Below are 21,169 nucleotides of genomic sequence, written 5' to 3' on the forward strand. Positions count from 1 at the left end.
GTGAAGTCGCAGTGAAAGTCGCAGTGAAGTAAGTCGCAGTGAAAGTCGCAGTGAAGTCGCGCTGAAGTCGCAGTGAAGTCGCAGTGAAAGTCGCAGTGAAGTCGCAGTGAAAGTCGCAGTGAAAGTCGCAGTGAAGTCGCGCTGAAGTCGCAGTGAAGTCGCAGTGAAAGTCGCAGTGAAAGTCGCAGTGAAGTAAGTCGCAGTGAAAGTCGCAGTGAAGTCGCGCTGAAGTCGCAGTGAAGTCGCAGTGAAAGTCGCAGTGAAGTCGCAGTGAAAGTCGCAGTGAAAGTCGCAGTGAAAGTCGCAGTGAAGTCGCGCTGAAGTCGCAGTGAAGTCGCAGTGAAAGTCGCAGTGAAGTCGCAGTGAAAGTCGCAGTGAAGTCGCGCTGAAGTCGCAGTGAAGTCGCAGTGAAAGTCGCAGTGAAGTCGCGCTGAAGTCGCAGTGAAAGTCGCAGTGAAACACCTTCAGGCTGGAAAATCCATCAGTGTGGAATTCCCTGGAGCTTACGGACCCTCTGCTAATAAGACGCATGGAAAATAAAAGGCGCCGACGCCGACAGGACGACACTTTCTGCTCTCGCTCTCTCTCTCTCTCTCTGCCCTCTGGACGGCGTCCCCATTATTACATTTCCACTGCGTGCCTGCAGGGGGCGAAGCGCTCTCCTCCAATTAAATGCCACTTTTGATTACATTTGACGATCGGCGTTTAATTCCGCCAGCTTGGCAAAAGCCTTGATTCACTTTAATTTGTATTTATGCTCTGCTGCTAGCCGCCCCAACTGCTCCCCCCGTCCCCCCCCCCACCCCCCCCCCAAGAGACCCCCCGTAGTCGCGTTGATAAACACTCGCCGCAGTTTAAGTGAGGACACGCACGGCTCCGGCATCATTACATCACAGCTGGCACTCGCTTCCACCAGCCATCCATCACCTGACAGGGGGTGGGGGGGGCTGTAGGGGGGAGGAGGAAAGAGGGAGAAGTAGGATTTTATTGCTGTGTTTTATTAATTCTTGAGGCCGGTGGTTAAAAGGATTGAAGTGGAGGGGGGAGGGGAGGGGAGGGGGGGGAGTGAAAAGTGGCCCCGGCAATGAGGCACAATTATTCTAATGTAAATAAGCTCGCAGGGACCCCGGCAGCAAAGGCTTCTGGGAAGTGTAGGGAGGGAAGGGCGGTGACGGGAAAGAAGGGGAGAAGGAATCGATGAGGAAAGGGGGGACGGGGGGGCACCAGGAGATGAGTGAGGTCAAAGGTCAGATGTGGAGGTGAGAGGTGGGGGGGAAGCAGAGAAGATGGAGGGAAGGAAGGGAAAGATGAAATGATGATGATGATGATGATGAAGATGGTGATGGTGATGATGAACAGAATTGGAGGAGGAGAAACGGAAGGAAAAAAAACAGGACGGAACGCTAACGTTTGCTCACATCATCCTACTAGTGTATTAGCATATTAGCTAACGTCACACAGGTTGAAGGTGTAACCTCGACAAGAGCTGACGCTAACTCTTAGTGAGGCGACTGCAACACCCATCAGAATGCACAATGGTCCCAGGTCGTTGACAGGCGCTAGCACTAAATAGCTAAACGTGAACAATCACTGTTTGCACTTTGCAACCCAATAAAGTTATTTCAAAGTTCTTATATATATATATATATATACACTGACATACGTAGCGGCAGTTTTCCCTCCAAAAAGTCCACGCACAAACGCCTCGGATCGGACAAAGGAGCCAATGAGGTGCGACAACTTCGAGAAAAAAATAAAAATAAAGAAAAAATAAAAACACGTAAGGGAGGAAAAAGGAAAAAATACGGTGACTCGGAAAGAAAAAGAGGATCCCCCGGAGTGGCGAGGCTGTAAATAATCCCAGTCTAGTCAGCCAGCGGATTAGCATGATCACCGCTAATAAGTATAAATACTGCGAGACCGTAAAGCCTCCTGCTATCTACTAAATCCTCCCTGATCTGCACACACGCCTAATTAATAGAGCCTGCCGGGGGGGGGGGGGGTTAGCGAGGTTAGCATTGGCTAACGAGGTGCTAGCATCGGCGCCTCCTTCTGTTTGGAGGATTAAGGAAAAGTTTTAAAAGGCGTTAATCAAACAACAACGCAAACTCCCCCTGGTGGAATTCTATAGGCGTTGACATTTAAAAAAAAAAAAAAACTACCACCACAAGAAACAAGAAACATCCTGCAGGGCTGACAGACTGCGAAGAAGCAAAGCTGTGGTGTGTATTTGGTATTTTGTACACGTTTCTGTGTTCAAGCGTTTGACTGATTGCATTTCGGGAGCGGCTGTGAATTCATTTATTTATTTATTTATTTATTTGTGTCATGAAGTTATATATTTATTGGAATAGTTTGTTTATACGACTTGAATTAATCCAAGAGTCAATCTATTTATTTAATTTAATGTGTTATTATTTTTTTTATTAACTATTGAAATACTTGTTGTCTGTTGAGCAGCTGTGGGAAAGACTTCCGAACTTTTACGTAGTAAACATGTAAATACTACATGTGTAAATACTACGTGTGTAAATGCTACATGTGTAAATGCTACTACTATGTGTGGAGACATCTACCGTTAGGAAAGTGCAAAGACAAACACGATTCTGGATGGATAAAAGAGAGAAGATAGAAGACAGAGAGGATGGATAGAAGAGAGAAGATAGAAGACAGAGAGGATGGATAGAAGATAGAAGAGAGAAGATAGAGAGGATGGATAGAAGATAGAAGACAGAAGATAGAGAGGATGGATAGAAGATAGAAGAGAGAGAGAAGATAGAAGAGAGAAGATAGAGAGGATGGATAGAAGATAGAAGACAGAGGATGGATAGAAGAGAGAAGATAGAAGAGAGATAGAAGATAGAGAGGATGGATAGAAGAGAGAAGATAGAAGAGAGAGAGAATGGACGTTGACAGGAATTCAATAAATAAGCTAATGTGTTGTTGCTGCTCTCTCATTGGTTCTGCTTTCTTATCTTCTGTGTTTTTTTTGCATTGTGTTTGCTTTTATTGATTATATTGATAAGTTCAGTTATGAACTTCCTCCTACAGCCTTCCCAGCATGCAGTGCTCACTGACGTTGTCGTAGAGTTGTTGTCATTGTTCACATTGGTTTGTGTGTTTTTTCTCGTCTCAGCTCGGTTGTTTTACTTATTGAAGCTTTTTCTTTGAACCTGCTTGAATAAATAAACAAATGAAATGAAATGAATGTTTATCAACCTGAATCACTCCAACAGGGAATTTATTGATTTATTGTCTTATTTAATTTTTTTGACTTATCGACTCAAACTACCGTCATTTTATTCAAACGTTCCAGATGTTCACTCAGGTGTTGGTGGTTGCCACATTTCCCCAGATGTAAATGTGTGCACTCGACCGCCCGTCAGGTTTTATTTTTTTATTTTCTTTCCGTGATTTCGCTTCCTCACAAACAGTTTCATGTTTTGGTTGCCGAAGCTTTTAGTGTGAAAAGTCGAATCTTCAGGGACGCTCAGACGTCAACGCACAAAACCTCGTTCATGTTTTTGTGTGTTGTTGTTGTTGTTGTTGTTGTTGTTGTTGATGTTGAAAAGCTCGTAACAGCACCGAAATTGTAAAATAAATAAATAAATAAAAAATCATTCCTTCCTTTAAAAGCATTTTTTTTCCCCTCAACTGTGTTGCAGTAAATATTGATTCAACTGCAGGCACTTCTTCTTCTCTTTTCTTTTCTTTTCTTTTCTTTTCTTCTCTTCTCCCTCAGCAGCCATGGTGCCTCGGCCGCTACGTCCAGCAGCACTCTTTTTACGAGGATGTCGCGATAAAAGATCAGCCTTTTCAGCGCGGAAGAGCAACGCTTCCTGGAAATGGATTTGAAAGGGGGGGGGGGAATGCAAGAAAAAAAAAAGAGGGCTCTTTCTATCTATTAGCGCGACCTTGACCTTGACGAGTTATCCTCTCCAAAAACCGTTTCAGATCGCAGTGAAGTGGCGAGTCAACAGCCGCAGAGGGAGATTCACCGTTCATTCTGAATTAAGAAGACTGAAACTGAGCAGGATGAAGGGGGGGGGGGGGGGGGGGGGGGGTTTGGGGTGGTGGTGGAGGTGATTATTCTGTTGCTCAGAAATTAAAACGCTGAGCAAAGCACAATGATGAAGGTGACTGTTTGTTTGTTTGTTTGTTTGTTTGTGGACGGAGTGAATCTCTAGCTACAAGCTAATTAGCCTAAACGTCTTTTTCCACCTTTTGGTAAAATAATGAATTGAAAAGATGTCAAAGTCAAAGAAAGTAAATATGTTTTCAGTGATACGAATATGAACACTTTGTGAAGTTAACACTTTACTGTTACTTAACAGAAGTCGTCTTAAAACGACATTTCCATTGTTGAATCTGAAACCCGAAGGAATAAAATCGACAACCGGATCTCGATTGGAACGGGTCAAACAGACCGACGTCCGGCCAGTCGCGTCACGCTCCGCTGGTCATGTGACACCAGCGACAGAAGCCCATTAGCTCACGGCTCGTCCGTGAAGTGTTTCAGTTAGAAGAGGACGTTGGACCAAATCTACGTGGGGAACTCTTTTATTTGTGACGATGACCCTGAATGCATCTCTCCATCTAAAGCAGGTAGCGGTGGGACGGCACAGAGCACTTCCTGCCGACGGGACCGAGCTATCATAGCTAGCGGAAGTCCCACATAGGAGGGAAGGATGTTTACTGTTTTTAACCCCCAAAACGTTGCTACGTCTTGTAGCGATTAGCGGCAGCACCTTCCGGACGGCAGCGTGCGTCCGTCCGTCCGTCATTAGCACCGCAGGAGCAGCGCAAAAGCTTCATCACAGCCATCCCGCGGCACATTGTCTCATATACCTGAGCAACACACACACACACACACACACACACACACACTCTCTCTCCAGGCTCGCTGGGAGCCTTGATTAAAATTTCCTCCATGTTTCGCTTCACTTGGCAGCGCACTGAATGATGTGTGTCTGCACACAGATGGGGCTCTGCCGTGGACACACACACACACACACACACACACACACACACACAATACACACTCAAACTTACACATTTTCACACACACGCAGAGGGAGAGACACACAAACACAGCTACACACCTGTCAGGAACGGAACGCAGGAATCACCTCCAACAACAATGTGCGACGCGTGCGCGCGCACACACACACACACACACACACACACACACACACACACACACACAGACAGACACACACAGAGCCGCCCCTGTCCAGCCAACGGTAGCGAGCCTGTATGGAAATGAGCTGCAGGTGGGAAGAGAAATGACTTTTGTCTCCAGCGAGCGTGGATGAGGTCAGGGAGGCGCTACGCTACGCTAGGCTAGGCTAGGCTAGCGCAGCCTCGGAAAAGGTTTTGATATTCCTGGCCCGAGCGGCAGCAGCAGCAGCAGCAGCAGCAGAGGGAGGACATCCAGCCTGTCTGGACTCAGTTCACAGGTTCTCAGAAAAGCAAAGCAGCAAACACACAAAGAGTGAGACGGAAAAGTGAAGTGAAGTGAAGGAAAGTGAGCTCAGCCGGCGGGATCATCAAGGTGGGATCATCAAGGTGGGATCAACGTCTGGATCACCGGTGTCAATCTAATTTCTCTTCTCTGTGTCTTTGAGTTCTTATTTTTTCCGTTTTTGTTATTTGTTCAAACAGCTCATCACACTCGCTGCTTAATACTTCATATGTGCAGTTGTGCAGTTGTGCAGTTGTGCGGCGGGATATGCAACTCAAAAGGGCCAGAACGTGCGCTGTTCTGTCACTGTGGTAATCTTGCTAATGCAATGTGGTGGGTGGGCTTGTTTGGATGGGTGGGGGGTTGGAGCTCTATCTATTTATGTATTCATATGTGTAGAGTGGAATAGATGATATGTAACAGATGTCTTTGTGTCCAACGTAATGTTTGCGTGTTTGTGCTCTTTCATCTTTACGGACGGCGGGAAGATTAGCTTGCTGAAGCTAAGCTAAATCTCCCTGCTCATTTTTTTCAGCTTTTCATCCTTCATGGAAATCATCCCAATTCATTTACACACAATCAAGCCAAAACTGACTCAATTCAACAAGAATTCCTCAATAATAATAATAACAATGATAATAATAATAGTGAGGAGCATCTTTAATGTCTGACAGTCAGGGGGGAAAATTCTGCAGCTGCAGCCAAAAGAAAGGAAGGAAAGAGAGAGAGAGAGAGAGAGGGAGAGAGAGGGAGCGAGAGAGAGAGAGTGAGAGAGAGGGAGCGAGAGTGAGAGGGAGAGAGAGAGAGGGAGAGAGAGAGAGAGAGTGAGAGTGAGAGAGAGAGTGAGCGAGATTCCTGGAGATCTGAGAGTTTGTGTGATTGAGTTCTGCTGCCGTCCACGATAATAAATAAATGGATAAATATGTGAAAACGGGACCTTGAAATGCAGCACAGAGACGTCAGATGGACGACTGACGGTGAAAAGTGACTCAGCCAGGGAGAGAAAGCAGCACAAGACACTCTGGGACCCACAGCTCACAGCCATTTCCCGCAGCAAACACCAGGCTAAATATGCTGGTGAACAAAGACGCAGTCAGAGGAGGAGGAGGAGGAGAAGGAGGAGGAAGAGGAAGAGGAAGAGGAAGAGGAAGAGGAAGAGGAGGAGTCGCAGATTAAAAATGTTTTCCCCGTCTGCAGCTCCGTGACGGCTCCTCCCAGATGTGGACGAGCGTCGCAGGTCGTGCAGAGTCACAACCTCCCCGACGGGAATCGTTAAGTTTGCGTCCGACGTTCCCGAAGCTTTTTTCCCATTGGCTGCCGTGATCGACGTGGACTCGGCTGAGGACGACTCACCCGTGTCCACAGTCGCGTCACGTCAGACACGTCAGACTCAGACACGTCGACGCCTCCTCGGGGAAATTAACTGCTGGCGTAAAAAAAATAAATAGCACCGGCGACGCTTGAATATTTGCAGTTACCAGAGCCGTCCACCAGGTGTCAGTCCACTGTGGCCGACGTTTACGTAATTTAAACACAATAATAAAAAACTGGCCATGTCGATTCAACTGCTCATTTTATTTCCATGATTAGGAAATGTGAGAGCCTGATGTGTGGGTAGTCCAGGAGCGACTGGACCTGCAGCACCAGGTCACACCAGAACAATAAAACCCTTCCAGAAGGTCCTATAAGATACAGTGAGGCGTTAAACAGAGGATCTATTCACTTACTGGTGTAAATGATCACAAACCGAGGAGGGCAAACGAGTGCCGTTGAGAGAAAACTACAAACATGGAGGCATTTACCAGAGATCTGGCTGGTGGTTACGGACGGTCAGAGGTGTTAGCATCAGTTAGCTGTTGTTAGCGGCGTTTAGCTACAATCCGATCCAGCGGAGAACCACAATAGTTTCAGTTAGCTGTAGCATCGGTTGGAGACTGGAGCTGTTGTGACCTCACCGCAGTTCCCTATGTTCACTTAGCGCTCATTAGCTTAGCTCATCGTCATCATTTTGCTAGCCGTTTGTGCCCTTGTGGTGGAAAGTTGTCTTTAGCACGATGTCTACCGTAGTTTGGTTGCAATCGCTTTTCCTCACTGTAGCATAGCCAGCTGACCTGAATGTGAGTTCCACCCGCCTGTTCGACAGGGAGCTAGCCTGCTAACTAGCTCTGTCGAGCTGCCATTAGCATCATTTCATTGACATATGGGTAGCGAGAACGCATGCGAAACTTTGCTTTAGCTTTCTTAGCTTCGCTCGGCTAGAGTTAGCATTGCGTCGTCCATATCACCTCCGGTGAGTTCTGTCTCATTAGCTTGGAGTCACGTGGTCCCCATAGCATCAGTTAGCATCAGTTAGCATCAGTTAGCATCGGCTGCTCGTAGCGGTGCCTTTGAGTGTGCTTTGAACGTTCCCCTGTCACGGGTTACGTAACCGAGAGCGCCGCCCCCCCCACCTCCAACTCCAACCCCGTTCCACACCCCCCTACCCTCATTGCCCCCCCACCACCACCCCACCCACCCCAATGGGACGCTGGTGCGGCGTGATGGATTACACGGCCGTTATGTCGTTAAATGAGGCCCCGGAAGGAAACACTTTGGCTCTTTGTCCCTGGAAACATCTTCCGACACAAATGAAGCGCTTGTAAATGTGCTCGAGTCGCCCGTCCGGACACAAAGGAGACGGAGGAGGGTGTCGGGTGGGGGGGGGGGGGGGAGTAAAGTCATCTCGTCAGGTCAGACGAGGAGAAAAAAGAGGAAGATGAGGAGGAGGAGGACAGATGGAAATGAGAGTGAGTGGAAGAGAAGATTAGACGGCTTAAGGTTCTTAAGGGTTGGAGTCTGAGGAGGTGGAGGTGGTGGAGGAGGAGGAGGAGGAGGGAGAGGAAGAGGAGCCGGCGGGAGGAAGGAGATGAGGGGAGGACACAGATGGAGAGGATGCAGAGGAAGAGGAGGTGGTAGAAGATGATAATGAGGAGGAGGAGGAGGAGGACAGAAGGAAAGGAGAGTGAGAGGAAGAGAAGTTTAGAAAGCTTCAGGTTCTTAAGGGTTGGAGTCTGAGGAGGAAGAGGAGGAAGAGGAGGAGGAGGAGGAGTGGGAGCTGAAATTCTCTCACTCTTCCCACCTCTCCACTTCCCTCCCTGGAGGCTCCACCAGCCATCCTCCGTATTGATTCTGATGGAAAGTCGAGCAGCTGCTGAGAAAAGACTGGCGCTGGAGGGACACACACACACACACACACACACACGGCCATGTGTGTGTGTGTGTGTGACTCCAGTGTGAGATGCACCTTTTCCATGTGATGTGGTGTTGAGGCAGCAGCAGCGTCTCAGTGTTAAGTGAAGTCAAGACCGTTTAAACAGACGCTGACATTTGATACGGCTGGTGTGTGTGTGTGTGTGTGTGTGTGTGTGTGTGTGTGTGTGTCGGACACAGGTCAGCAAACATCCCCTCGCCTGCTCTCACCCAGACGCCAGTGAGTGTTTGCACGATTGCAAATGTGATATTTAGAAGGAGCCGGACGTCGTATTTTTAGCTTATTGGAAAGAGAAGAAAAAAAAAACAAAAAAAAACAGGAAATAAAATCCAGCAGCGACCGGCCGAGCGGAGCCGGCTGGAACGATGACGGTTCAGCGCTGCTCGACTGGAGGCTGCGGGGAGGCGGTTTGTTTCGGTTTGCACGTGCGGCACAAAACTACACCATCTAGTGGTGAAATTGTTCTATTTTCCCCCTTTGAAAGTTGATGTTTTTTGTGTGTGTGAAAATATCACAAGCTGCGGTGGACGTGCGGCAGGGAGGCGGTTTGTTTCGGTTTGCACAAACGGAGTAAATTGTCTTGTAAAAATAGCACAGGTGGAGGTTTGATGATAGAACACTGATGTACACTTCATCAGCGTTGGAATCACTGGGAAGAAGTTTTTAGAAATTGTTCCATAATTCCAGGGGGGGATAATAGTTGTGGCCTCGATTGTAGATGGATGGATGGATAGATAGATAGATAGATAGATAGATAGATAGATAGATAGATAGATAGATCACTAAACTCAGCAAGATTAGGCCACTCTGTCTGTCTGTCTGTCTGCCTGCCTGAGTGAGGAGCCAATGGTTGAACCCTTCTGCATTTAAACAGATTTTTTTTGTTGTTGCGCATTTACAAAATGGAAAGTCAGCAGATTTTTTTTTTTTTTTTTTTTTTCCTGCAACATACCTAATAACCGCAGGGACCCACCCCCCGCCCACCCAACTTTTTTTTTTTTTTTTTTTATTCAATCATTAAATGATAATTTGTATTTGTCGCACATCAACAAATACAAAAAAGTAAATGTGAACGTGAATCACATACAAAACATTTAGAGGCAATTCTACAAAACTATTGAATAGAAACTGCAATACGCACACACAGACCCTGGACAGGAAGTGGCAACTGATTTTATTTTTTTATTTTTCAATTATTATTATTTCAATATTATTTCAATATTCACAGTTTTCCACATGAACTGTGGGGGATCTGCTGTCCACTGAGGTGAAAATGACTCATCCTAAAAAAAGAACAAACACACACACACACACACACACACACACAAACACACACACGGGCGGGGGGGGGTGCAGAGAGGCTGTACAACCAGGGGCCATATGGCTGCACAGCGAACTGGGCCGTTACACTGAGTTACATCACACAGGTGAGCCGGCACAGCGCCGCCAGCTGGACCCCAAACACACAGCAACCGGGCCAAGAACGCACGGAGCAGCAGCTCCTCTCCGTCTGTCTGTTTCCAGGGTGCAGTGGTGGTGGGGGGGGGGGGGGGGGGGGGGGGGGGCGGGGGCTGCTGTGTCTGCAGGTGAAGATGGAGAAGCAGCAGCGTCACTTTACTGCTGAGTTGAGACTCATGAGGCGTTCACTGACCCTCCGGCTCTTCGGTTTCTTACACGTTACCAATGCGGAACCGCAGAGAACCTGGCAGTGTTCTGCTGCGACTTTCTTTGAGCGAAAAGCTACGACGCCGTCCTGCAGGAGACGTCTCGCCTCTCATCTTCCCGCACATTAAACATCTATAGTTGGATAAAGTGGCCCCGCCCCCTTTAGCGTCGAGCAGGAATTCTCCAAACGAGGCGTTTTCCCACCTTCACCTCGGGGACGACCAATCACAGCTCCCTCCCCCAGAGTGTGTGTGTGTGTGTGTGTGTGTGTGTGTGTGTGTGTTGGGGGGGGGCTTGGTTCTAAAGAGCCGGAGCATCAATAAAGATGTGTTGGGGGGTGGGTGGAGGGGAGGGGGGTGGAGGGAGGGATTGTTGGGTAAACGAGTGTGGCTGTGATTAATGACACGCCTCCTTAATGGGACTCGCAATCTATTGGTCAAAACATCGGGGAGGGAGGCACGGAGTCACCAATCACGGCGCTGGGATCGCAGGATAATTCAGTGGAGGCAGCAGCCCCTCCCGCCCCCCCCACGCTGGCTGACCCCCCCTGGAGGTACTTCGTGAGTTGAAAACTGATGCTTTTCTTTCTCTCTTGGAGAGAAACCGGGCTCCTCTCCCTCGGCTCGGCTCGGCCCGGCCCAGTCCAAGGTGCTGCTGGAGCTCCTCCAGGAGGTCCCTGCAGGCGGGCGCTCTGGACTTCCTCCGTCACAGACACCTGTGGATTGTTGACTTTGTCTGGGCTCCAATCACGGACGTCTACCGCAGCAACCGCTGTGTTATCACCGTGACTTCCAGCAGGACTTTGCAGGCCAAGACACACACACACACACACACACACACACACACACACACACACACACACACACACACGCATCCACGGTCACACGCTCATATGCACCCATCTCCCCCTGCTGGCTGCCCCCTCCCATTGCAAGTAATGGAGTCTCTAAGGCTGCGTTCAGACTGCAGGCGAATCGAATTCCAATCAGATTCCTTCTCAAATCGGATCGCTCGTGCTGACTGTCCACACTGCTGGCAGCCAGTGTCCAAATGGGATGTGGTTCTGGTTCAGACTGGGCCACATTATTATTGAGCCATCTGAGGTGGCAGCGGAGGCGTGGCCTAGCTTGTGTGTGATGTCACATCATTGTGACGGCGGCACTTGTTGTGATAGCTGGACCTGGAGCTTGGCTTGGAATGGAGCTCAATTCAGGGTCTGCATCCTTCCAAGGCTGCATTTGAAGGCCAGTTGCGTCACAGCACTGCGTGAAGGCTCCTCCCAATTCCCAAAAGTCAGAAGGACGCTCCAAATGCACCCTCGAAACTGCGTCCTACTGTTAGCCCATTCCAAGGATGCACCGCTACTATCCTTCACCTCCTTCTGTATCCCAGGATACTTTGCGTGCTGCTGCAAAGCATCCTGGGAAGTCAGCTGAAATTAGCGCCATCTACTGGCAAAGACACCACGTATAAATTGAAGTATTGAAATTTCACATCAAATATTCAGTTTTTAACGCAGGGTTTTTATTTATTTGAACATCCAACGCCATCGTTAGATGGAGAACCAATGGTTAGCTTTATGCTATAAAAACGTTGCTTCCTGGGTTGGCCAGCAGGGGGAACGGCGGTGAGGCAACCAGGAAATACGCCCAAGGCCAGACCGTCCCGTGTGATTACCGAGGAGGCGGGGTTTGGGTCGGTCCTTCTGGGCCGGGTCCTTGGGAGGACGCTTCCTTCAGACGGAGGACTCTTCCTTCAAAGGATGCAGACCCTGAGTTGAGACACAGCCTGTATCTCCCCACACACTGATGAGCCAATGAGGTTCCTCCAAAACCATGAGGAAACTCATTGCAAAACCCATCGCTTTGTTCACACTGAGACGTATCTGAGCAGATGCCGTTGTATTGTATCTGTGTTGTGTATATTCAGACGGGGATTGTACTATTTTGTGATTATTTCGGTACACGAGATAAAGACAGGCGCATTCCATTCCATTCCGTTCCAGAAGAAAGTCAACAAATACACAAAAACACAACTAAAACGTTGGGCATCCAGCTTGACAAACTCCAGTTTCAAAGCATTTTTTTTTTTTTCTAAGATATTCAAAATTTATGGACACACGTTTTGGGGTTGTGATGCCAGAAGCCAGAAGTGGAACCTACTGAAAGATTCCCAATTAAGAAAAAAAAACACACAAGAAGACAAGCAGGAAGTTGATGGCAGAAGAATTGTGCTGGAATCCGTTAGCCTGGATCCTCCAACGGAGGAAATTCCAGCCGACAAACGAGAGAACGAGAGCGAAGGATTTTTTTCCTCAAGGAAAAACTTGTTTTTTTTACTACTACTACAAGTTCTTGTAGTGATTTTTTACAAACGAAGGCGATTCGGAATGAGGAGAATCGACGCAATGGAACAGAAAAAGGAAAGAAACAAACAAAAACAGGAAGCTAATGAGGCGCAGCCGCGGGAAAACTTCACCGTCGCTCTTCTGACAAAGAAGAAGCATAAAGACTCACTGACTTCACTGGGCCTGGGCGTGTGTGTGTATGTGTGTGTGTGTGTCTGTGTGTGTATGTGTGTGTATGTGTGCATGTGTGTGTGTGTGTCTAAGCCAATTATCTCACTCAGTTTGAAGGACAAGTTAGCTAATGTGCGTCTGTGAATTTACAAGTAGAGCGTTTGCGTCGAGTGCGTGCGCGTGTGTGTGCCTGTGTGTGTGTGTGTGCGTGTGCCTGCCCATCACTGGTCCCCCGTCGCCTCCGAAAGCCGTGTTTCATTCCGTCTGAAGCTGTTGAGCAGCTTCCTTAAAGTTTGATGAGGCCTCGGCTGCTGAAGGAGTTTAGCCGCAGACGCAGTGCGGAGGAAAGCATCGGGTGAGAGTGCGAGTTGGTGGAGCGAGCAACACACACACACACACACACACACACACACACACACACACACACACATCAGTTTTAGCCTGTTTTTGCCTCATTGTCTGAGCCGAGTGACACATTTCAGATTGTTTTCGAGTTGAGGTTGAATTTTTTTTTTCCTGTGTTGTTTTCTGGGAGCAAACTCTGACAAGTCTGATATTTTACACAGTCTATTTTTTTCATTTCCCTGAACCTTCGATAGGCGACGAACGAGTGAAATGAAATGGCTGCAGCTGATTGGCTGGACACGAGAATAATCATCATTTCAGATCAGCTGACTTGCCATCACTGCTGTGAGTTGGAGTGGCACCACAACAGCGTGTTTGGTTGATAAGTAGTAAGAGATGCAGTGTGTGAACGTTCTCGTTTAGATGCATTTTGAGGACCTCGTGGCGCAATGAGGACGTCGCCTCAAGGGGAAAGAATTGTTAGACGGTTTCCCGCTGGAGTTGATGTTTTAGCTCAGAGGCAATGTCTGAAGAGACAGTTAAGGTGTGTTTCGTGTGTGTGTGTGTGTGTGTGTGTGTGTGTGTGTGTGTGTGTGTGTGTGTGTGCCGACGGGAAAAAGTAAAGCGTTGGTGAGCCTGGCAATAATTATCATATTAAGTGTCAACAAGGTGACAGGGAGAGCAGCAACTCTCGGATCCATCCTAGTTTACTCGTGTGTGTGTGTGTGTGTGTTTGTGTGTGTGTGTGTGTGTGTGTGTGTGTGTGTGTGTCTGTGTGTGTGTGTGTGTGTGTGTGTGTGTGCGTGCGATATCCACCTTCCACTTAGAATTCCCGGTGCGCGTTGAGGCGTCTTTGAAGAGGAAATGAGTCTAAAAACACAACTGGGCGGTTGAGGTCCGGCGCTGCTTCAAAGCCGCCCACTTTCCCTCGCCGTCATTTGCATTCGGACTTAAAGTTGAGCGAGTTTACTGCGGATGGGAAGTCACCTCACGTCACAGCAAATAAGAAGGGCAAGGGGTTGCTGGGGGGGGAAAGAAAGAAAAAAAAAAGAAAAAAGGAAGACAGACCAATTACGGCGGCACAAAAGGCTTCGAGTTTCCCGTCCTCGTCCTGGGGAAAACCTTCTTCTTCAGGGCGACGCTGCGGAATCCTGACTCCGCTGCGACGTCCCACTGAAGTTTTAATTAACCCCAATGTCTGTTTTGGTAAATTCCACTCCCACTTTTCCCGTCCGTCACCGTCCTGAGTCCAGACAGGTCCTTCCCGGCCGAGGACGTCCTCCCCCCCCCCCCGTAAATTGTGACACCAAAGTGGATGAAACTGGACGCGACCCAGGAAAAACAAATAAAAAAAAATAAAAAAAACAAGAAAAAATCCTCCCGCGACATTTTAGACAAATGAAATCTGCCCCCAAACAACGCGGCTGTCAGAGCAAATTCCATCTTGTTAATATTTTCCTTCTCTTTTGTCCTGCTGCTCTTCCGAAGGCTCTTTTTTTTATAATCTTAAAATATCATTTTAATGTCATTTTACTTTGTTTATTCTATGGCTGCTACTTTTTAATTCTTTTTTTTTTTTTTTTTTTTTTTTTTTTACATTAAGCCATAAGCCACTTGTTTTATGTTGGGTTTTGTGTGCACTGTGTGTACAGACCTAGCGTGACGTTATTATTTTCTACTTCTCTTTGCCCACTGTGGTTGTTTTGAAGCGCTTTAGAAAACCGGATTCAAATGGATCTGAAAACTGGAAAAGCGCAATCAACGTCTCCGTGCTAAACACAGCTACGCAAATAGAATCAGCCAGTTGACACGTTGGAACGCCATCACTTCACACCATCTCAAAAAAACAGAGACATCTGCCTTTCCTGGTTTGATGACGATTCCTGATGTTTTCCAACAGCGAAACAAAGTAGCAGTCGAAGCGTTGAAAAGACCCCATGATGCAGTCTGTGGAGCAATAAAAAAACAAATGTAAAAAAAAAAAAACCCGGCTGGGCGGCGCCGCCCACATAAGGCAGCCATCAGCAACTCAGCGTCGCTAATGGCCGATATAAAAAAAAAAAAACGAAAAGAAAAATGCTGGATTGTCACGGAGGCTCATTAATAATTAAAACATATCGGGAAGCAGCGGGTGGAATCAGCTCTTCTGCTGCCGACAGATGTGCAATAATGGAGGGGGTGTTACGGGGGGTTGGGGGGGGGAGGTGGGCGGTGGGCGGCTGATGGCAGCGAGATTGATGCTGCTGAACGCTCGCAGGAAACAATTAGACAATCAGCCAGAAGTGAAGAAGGAACAACAGCGATACAGGAAGAGTTGATGAGCGCTTTCTCTTAAACACACACACACACACACACACACACACACACTTCTTTTCCACGCTGTCGGTTTTCCACGTTCCCAACACACACATGTGTAAAAAAAAAAAAAAGCCATTAGCTGTTGTATTCAAACACGCATGAATAGATGAATGAGTGCGGCCGCACCTTTTCCATCGCCTGGCGCCGAGCGGCTGTGTGAACCGTGAAGACGAAGACGAAGACGAAGAAGAAGTAATTAAAGCCAAACACAATCAGATGCGTATTTTTGACTCCACCGGCGCTCGCACACGAAGCGACGACGGGTGCAATCAGAGCGACGGGCGGGCGCGGCCACTCGTGTTATTGGATTGACACGCAAAACTATTACCAGCCGCACAATGTGCGTCGCCATCATGGGGAAAAAAGCATCACGAGGAGCCGCTGGCAGGGATGAGGTGGGAAGGATCAGCGGAGCTTTGGGAAGAAAGATGAAACATCACCGCTGTTGGTGCTGGAGGTGCTGCTGCACAGCCTGATGAAGGCGAAGGCGCTGCTGATCTTCACTGACTGCCAGACTGAAAGATACCTCACATCACAGACTGACACGGCCCGTCCTTTTATTGACTGCATGTTGAGGACCTGCGTGAGAATAATCCATCCATCCAAGTTCAATACCCGCTTCGTCCAACACCGAGGGTCCCGGGGGGGTCGGCTGGAGCCCCTCCCAGCTGTCACAGCGTGAAGGCAGGGTGGCACCCTGGGCTGTGTCTCAATTCAGGGTCTGCATCCTTGGAAGGAAGCGTCCTCCGTCTGAAGGAAGCGTCCTCCCAAGGACCTGGCCCAGAAGGACCGACCCAAACCCCGCCTCCCCGGTAACCACACGGGACGGTCTGGCCTTCGGTGTATTTCCTGGTTGCGTCACCGCCGTTCCCCCCCTGCTGGCCAACACTGGAAGTGACATTTTCATAGCATCAAGCTAACCATTGGTTCTCCATCCAACGATGGCGTTGGATGTTCAAATAAGTAAAAACCCTGTGTTAAAAACTGAATATTTGATGTGAAATTTCAATACTTCAATTTATACGTGGTGTCTTTGCCAGTAGATGGCGCTAATTTCAGCCGACTTCCCAGGATCCCAGGATGCTTTGCAGCAGCACGCAAAGTATCCTGGGATACAGAAGGAGGTGAAGGATAGTAGCAGTGCAGCCTTGGAATGGGCTAACAGTAGGACGCATTTGGAGGACGCATTTGGAGCGTCCTTCTGACTTTTGGGAATTGGGAGGAGCCTTCACGCAGTGCTGTGACGCAACTTCCTTTCAAATGCAGCCTTGGAAGGATGCAGAGCCTGGACTGAGACACAGCCCTGGACCAGTGGACACTTCATCACAAGGCCACATTGAGAGACAGACCACCATTCACACTCACACATGCGGTCAGTTTAGTTTCCAGTTCACCTCACATGCTTGTTACTGGACTGGAGGAAGAAACCAGAGAACCTGGAGGGAACCCAGCAGACACACGGAGAACACGAAAAAACTACCACACAAAAAGGTCCCAGCCCAGGTATCCAACCCGCTAACCAACCACTGTTCCACCATATCACCCGCAATGATAACCATCTTCATAACAGAAATAATAACACGGCCCAGCCGACGGCCGTTTCTGAGCATTTTTCCGTCTTGGAGCCGAGGGAATTCAGATGGGGAAGAAACCTGAGGGCAGCCGAGTGAAACCAGAGGGACAAACAGTTGTGATGACATCTGCCGGAATTTGGTGTCAGAGTGACCTTTCCTTGTTCCTTTCCGGAGGGCCTCGGAATAATAATGCAGGGAACTTTACAGCAGTGTCTTCCAAAAGTAAAAAGCAGCTGCTGTTTAATGATGAACGTACAACAGATTGTTGCCCAGTCGTGTGGGACCAAAGCAAACACAGTGTCGGGTCGGTAGTTACACGGGGATGAACAGATTATTATGGTGTTAATGAGTGGGAATTTGCTATTAAATACGTGTTGGTTACAGAGTGAAATGAGGCTGAAGTCAAGTTGTCCCACCACAGAGTAGCGTTCCCGGCGTAACGACTCCATCACATTAAAAGCATAGAGGACCTGGAACTTGGTAGAACAAGAGCAGAATTATCCATAATTTCATGTTGACAAACAAATACTGGATTATTGGAATATACTACATATATATAATATTGCAACATATATGAAGATTGATGGATTTGTAGTCCCATGGGATGGCGCTACCCCCCCGGGGAACGACCCAACGGACTCAGCGACACAACAACACAGACTGTTGTGCATTTCCATCTTCCAATCACCCGAATCCAAATGATGTGACGTCGGCAACAGGTTGGCAACGTCAGCGAGTGAACTGTAGCCCATTCTGTGGTCGAGAATGGAAACCTGAAAACAACAACAACGCTGTGCAGCGGCGCGGTGGGAAAAGTTGGAATGAAAAAGTTTTCTCGCCCCCAAAAAACGTAGTTGCTGACATTGAAGAACTACCATGAAAGTCTCGGTACAGGAAGCCTGATAGTCCCAGAAAGAATGCTCGAGTTCTCGGTCCACTCAGTAAAAGCCCCCCCCCCCCCCCCCCCCCCCCCCACACCCCCTCATCCGGCAACAAACAAAAAAAAGAAAATTCTCATTAGATTTGTCATTAAAAGAACTCGCTGCCTACTGAGACGCCGTTTGTGCCACTTCCTTTCTAACTGTGCGGAACTGTTTGTCATTCCGCCAGCGAAACGCAGGCTGTTAACGCAGACCTGGAAGCTGTTAGCCTGCAAATTGGCACCCCGGTACGATTTGCAAGATGGGAAAATTCAAAAAGAGAAAGGAAAAAAAAAAAAAGAGTTGAGAAGAACGGAGTTCCCGGGCTAACGTTCCAGTCCCCGGCTCCCCCATGTATCAGCACCATCTCATTGTACTCTCATTGTCGGCCGTGGTTTGATGCGCTCGACCCGATCCGACCCCCACGAGGAATAAATGTAAGATGGGCGAGAGAGGGCGAGAGAGCGAGAGAGAGAGAGAGAGAGAGAGAGAGCAGATCAGTCATCATCGCTCTCCACCGACTCGTCGCCAAACTTCTCCTCGTCCCGCCTCCCTCCCTCTAATCCAGGCGGTATAATCGATAAAAAGAGTTCTTACTGAAGATCTTATTGATGCAGTGGGGACTCGCCGCGCTCATCAATGGAAACAATGATCACTCGCGGGCAAGGGAAAAAAAAAAAAGGAAAGCGAAGCACCGGCGGCGGCAGCAGCGGCGGCGGCGGCGGCGGAGAGAAAGTGAGAAGATCCTCCCTTTCATAAACTCATGCCCTTGGCTACACTGAAACCATCTCCAGTATTTATTTATCATCCGCTCGGGCCCCCAAGTCACATTAAAGCAGACTTCTGAGTGACGGCGGAGCAGAGCCAAGGCCGCGGCTCCAGGTTCCCGACTGGCAGCGGAGGCTCGTTAATGTGGATGATGGTGTTGAAAGATGACTGCAGGGCCTGGATAGCAGGAAGCCAGCGGCGGACATCAAATCAGAAGGAGACGTTACATAAATCCTAATTAAGCAGATTTATACGTATATATCCACCCTATACTATTAGCCTCATTCTGTTTGCCGGGAGGAGATACACGAGCCTTTAAAGAGGCGGCGGCGGCGGCAGCGGCAGCAGCAGCAGCAGCAGCGGCAGCAGCAGCAGCAGCAGTAGTGGAGTCGAGGATTGGTGCAAGTCTTGAGTTGTGCTCGAGATGTTAGAGACGTGAAGGCTGTGATGTAGTGAAGACCGCCTGCACCGAGACCCAAGACCCTATTAAGACCCGGGGTACCAGGTCTCATCAAGACCAAGTCAAGACCGCCAAAACCGAGACCCTATCAGGACCTGGGCTATCGTGACCGAGACAAAACAGGTCATGTGGCAATGAAGACCAAGTCAAGAGCGCAGCCCTCAACAAAAAAATGAGAGCATCCTTCTGGGGGCGACTGAGACGGAGGTTCTCCCTCTCATCTTGGGGAGAAAAACAATATATTGGGCTGTGCGTTTAGAGGAGATTCAGATTGCTTGGTTGCATTAGCAGCAGAAGGCGTAATGATGAGTTATGTCCAAAAACGAGACTTTCCTCAGGACCAACTGTTTGGCCCTCTTGTGTAAAACCATTTCGTGAGGCGTGACGGCGGACGGTCCAATCAAATTGTTTCCATTGCGTAACGGAAAAGTCACGGGTGACTCGGCTTCCTTTGGGATGACGTCATGCTGTGAAACCCCAGCACCGTCCCACGGATCAAAGGACAGCGCCGGAGGTTTCCTTCAGCGATGGGAAAAAAAATAAAACCTTGCATGAAACCTCCTTTTAAAGCCCTCTGCTGCCCGTCAACACTAAGTGGATTTGCTTTGTGTTTGAACACGATGCATAACAACAATTTATCGTAGAGACGCTTTAAATAAATTTCCCCTCTATTCTTCTGGGACAATGGGCGAGTCAGGAGGCGGCGACGCCAACAACGTGGCCTCCATCCAGTCGTCCCTCGGCGCTCGAGCTGTCTGATGAAACAAGCCGCCTATTTACCGCATCCAAGCGTGGCCGGACCCCCAGACGATGTTAATTACGCCGGCGAGAGGCCTTTTGTAGCCGCCGCCGCCGCGCACGGAGCATTAGTCACGGCGTAGATTGGGGGGGAGAAGTGGGAGCCAAAATATTTCCAATTCGATCGGAGCCATCGTTGCCATGTCAACGCTCTGGAGCGGAATGCATTAACCGGGCCCCGCCGTCCGGAAAAAACAAGCGCCATCATCATCAGATCGCAGCTGCGTTGAGCGCCGTCCAAATGAGGGCAATAACGCTCACTTCCAACCACCCCCCCCCGTCGCCCTCACACCCTCCCCCCCGACATTGTTACGACGCCTCATCAATTGGAGATCGCAGCTCGACTCGCCCTCAGGACCCCTGGAAGGGATGTGGGCGTTTTTTTTAGCGGGTTTGGTTGCTAACAGAAGGGGCGGCCTTGAAATGTGACTCGACTTCTTCCCCAACAGGTGTGTGTGTGTGTGTGTGTGTGTGTTTTTTTTTCCACTTTGTTTAAAACGCTGACAACTGAACTCAAGACTGACACAGAGAAGCTTTTCTCCTTTGTTTCGTCATTCCTGGATTCCTGAGACACTTCAAATTCCCACCAGAGCGACTCGCGCCCACTTTGCAGTTGCAAGATTTTATTCGTCCGACAAGAAAACAGGGGGGGGGTTTGTGCTGAGGGATGTACAATTCTTGGCAATTTGCATAATTTTTTTATCCATGCAAAACTAAAAGCTGAGTTTAAATAAGAAAACTTTTCCGAGCGTGGATGAACGCGAGACTTCCTGGAAGTGAAAAGTGACCTTCGCTGACGCCGCAGCGGGCCGAACTCAGGACATGATAAAAATCTTTCCGACTCCGTCGCTATTTCCTTTCTTGTCTACGAAGCGGGGGGGGCGGGGGGGGGGGGAGTCGAGAGATTGTTTTTCCGCATTGATTTTTTTGGAAAGTGAAACGTCTGGCCTGCCTCGTCTTTATGATGCTCCGCCTCCCGCAGCGGGCTGCCGGCGGGCTGCCGAGTCACGTCTCTCATCAGCACATCGATCCTCCGGCGTTTTAGAGGC

The 21,169-nt window shown here is 48.8% G+C and overlaps 2 protein-coding genes across 2 annotated transcripts in view; both read right to left on the reverse strand.

Annotated features, from left to right (window-relative positions):
- LOC142878730 (zeta-sarcoglycan-like) overlaps window positions 1–21,169 on the reverse strand; it is a 194,058-nt gene that overhangs the window by 142,310 nt on the left and 30,579 nt on the right. The gene's annotated exons all lie outside the window — the stretch shown is intronic.
- LOC142879473 (ras-related C3 botulinum toxin substrate 2) overlaps window positions 11,596–21,169 on the reverse strand; it is a 199,292-nt gene continuing 189,718 nt past the window's right edge. The window contains exon 8 of the mRNA XM_076012815.1: window positions 11,596–11,609. The gene's annotated coding sequence lies outside the window, so the exon portion shown is untranslated. The remainder of the gene's footprint in view (window positions 11,610–21,169) is intronic.

Source organism: Nelusetta ayraudi, unplaced genomic scaffold (genome assembly GCF_046127955.1).
Source record: "Nelusetta ayraudi isolate G7.1 ecotype Tasmania unplaced genomic scaffold, CSIRO-AGI_Nayr_v1 ptg000006l, whole genome shotgun sequence".
Classification (NCBI taxonomy): Eukaryota; Metazoa; Chordata; class Actinopteri; order Tetraodontiformes; family Monacanthidae; genus Nelusetta; species Nelusetta ayraudi.